Source organism: Microtus pennsylvanicus, chromosome 18 (assembly GCF_037038515.1).
Source record: "Microtus pennsylvanicus isolate mMicPen1 chromosome 18, mMicPen1.hap1, whole genome shotgun sequence".
Lineage (NCBI taxonomy): Eukaryota > Metazoa > Chordata > Mammalia > Rodentia > Cricetidae > Microtus > Microtus pennsylvanicus.
In genome coordinates, this window is record NC_134596.1 from 14,381,388 (window position 1) to 14,383,951 (window position 2,564).

Below are 2,564 nucleotides of genomic sequence, written 5' to 3' on the forward strand. Positions count from 1 at the left end.
AGCCTGCTGACCAGGTCAGCATCCCAGCCTCTAAGAAGTCCCAGGGGCCTGGAGCTGGGAGAATAGTCTGCTTTGAATGCTTCATGCTTCCCTTATGAAGAAGAGAGAAGACCAGTTAAATCAAAATATGAAAAAGAGGGTCTCTCTGCAGCATCCAGGGAACTTCTAATTCTTGGCAGCTGGGGTAGGTGGGTAGAAAGAGGGAGAAAACCTGGTTTGGAGGACTAGGCTCGCCAGTAGCTTATAGAAATTGTGGAATGTTTAGCTCCTGCCTGCTGTTGTCTGAAGATGGGGAGATGCTTACGATTGGAAGGTAGGGGAGCTGCAGGTACCTGTGAACATAACAGATCCACAGAAGGGACCATTGTCCTCTGACTCCATAGCCACATAATGGTCTTAGGAGGGGTAGGAGTCCAACAAGATGATGTAGATCTGTTGGAACCTGCCTCTATGGCCTCTCAGTATGGACATACTGATAGACAGGGAGGAATGGATCCCAGTGTAGCCAACTTGGGAGGTGCAAGGTCCTTCGCCTAAGGCATGACAGTTTTGGATTTAAAGTGTCTCTGGATGGTTCATGGACTGAAGTCGGGATCCTCAGCTGGTGGAGCAAATCACTAAGGTGATTGGCTGGATCCTGAGGGCTCTGACCAAATGGATGGGTTCCCAGATGATGACATCACTGGCGGGTGATGGAAACTTCCAGATGTGAGGCCTTGGTGAAATAAGTGTGCCATTGGGAGTATGGTTGGTTCAGGTGCCTCTTCTTCTCTTTCACACACTCCTGCAGCTGTGAAATTCTGCCTCACTCCAGGGCCTCGGGAATGGCGCCAGCTGGCCATGGACCGACACCTTTAAACCATGAGCGCAAGAGTCTCTCTTCCTTGAAAGTCTCTCTTCCCGTCTTGCCTATTCGTAACAACAGTAAGAACCCTAGTGCAGGAGGGAGGCTGCTTTGTCTATTTTGTTGTGTGTTTAATGGTTAATTGTTAGAAGCCTGGCGGTGGTGGCGCACGCCTTTAATCCCAGCACTCAGGAGGCAGAGGCAGGCGGATCTCTGTGAGTTTGCGAGCAGCCTGGCCTACAGAGCGAGATCCGGACAACCAGGGCTACACAGCAAAATTCTGTTTTTAAAAACACCCAAAAATTAAAATAAATAAAAAATAAATAACTTCATAATCCTAACCACTTCAAAGTATACAGGGCAGAGGTGGTAAGAACACTTACGGTGCTCTGGGTGGGCCATGTCCTAGTTAGGGTCAGTATTGCTGTGACAAAACACCGTGATCAAGACAACCAAGGGAGGAAAGGGTTAACTTGGCTTCTACACCCACATCACAGTTCATCATCAAAGGAAGTCAGAACAGGAACTCAAACAGGGCCAGAATGTGCAGGCAGGAGGAGGGCTGCTTATCCGATTGCTTCCCCCCATGACTTGCTCAGCCTGCTTTTATAGCACCCAGGGCCACCACCCACAGACGGCACCGCCCACAGTGGGCTGGGCCCTTGCCTATCCATCCCTAGTTAAGAAAAGGCCCTGCAAGCTTGCCTATAGCCCAGTCTTATGGAGGGGTTTTCTCAATTGAGGCTCCCTCCTCTCAGATGACTGTCACTTGTGTCAAGGGTGACATAAAACTATCTAGCACAACATCCAACCACAGAAGTCTTATCATCTTGAAAAACTGAAACTCTGTCTGGCTAAGCATCCGCTCCCCAACTTTTCCTCCCCTGCCTTGGACAGCAACCTTCTCCCACCTCTCCATGAAACGATGGCGCCGGACACCTTGGACGGGCAGAGCTATCAGGGCGGGTCCTCTGTCACATGGTTGACTTCACTCCGTGTACTGTCTGCAGGTTCATCCATGTTGCAGCAGGTGTCACAGAAGAGGAAGAAGAGGTCTGTGCTGTAGCCCTTGCAGGCCCAGACAGGCCCTAGAAGAACAATAGCCTATGTCTGGACCCAGGAAGATGGGAAGTCCATAGGGGGCAGAGCCGTATAGGCAGCCCCTCCCTGATGTGGCCCTTCCTGTCCAGGCAGGGACCTCAGGAGACATTGTGCCCATGTTCTGGGATGGCTCTCTGAATAGTTGGAAGAGGAGAGCCCAAACTGGATACAGAGAAATTCCAGAAGCACAAGGAAAAAAAAAGCAAGGCTGTGTGGGGCCCCCACCCAGGCCGATGGCTGCCGCGTCTACTAAGGTGACAGAGACAGTGTTATAGGAAGCTCAGCATGACTGCTTTTTGAGAGCCGGGGTGACAGTAAAGCTGCTCTGGGGACTTCCATAGCAACGGGGAGGGTGACAGCGTCGCCATAGACTAGTTGACAGGTGGTGACACGTTACTGTCAGAAGCAAGGTGGCTGCAATTATCTCAGTGAGTGGCCAGCTGGCTAACAGCTGGGGCCACCATCCAGAGAGGAGGGCTGGTGGGGAGGCAGTTTAGACAGTGCCCAACTGTAATAATTCATACTCTGAATGGATAGCAAGGACGCTGGGAGCACCCACGCCCTAAGTCATGAGCCCGCAGTTGATGCCTGGCCCCATGCCAGTTCTCAGGCCAAGCAT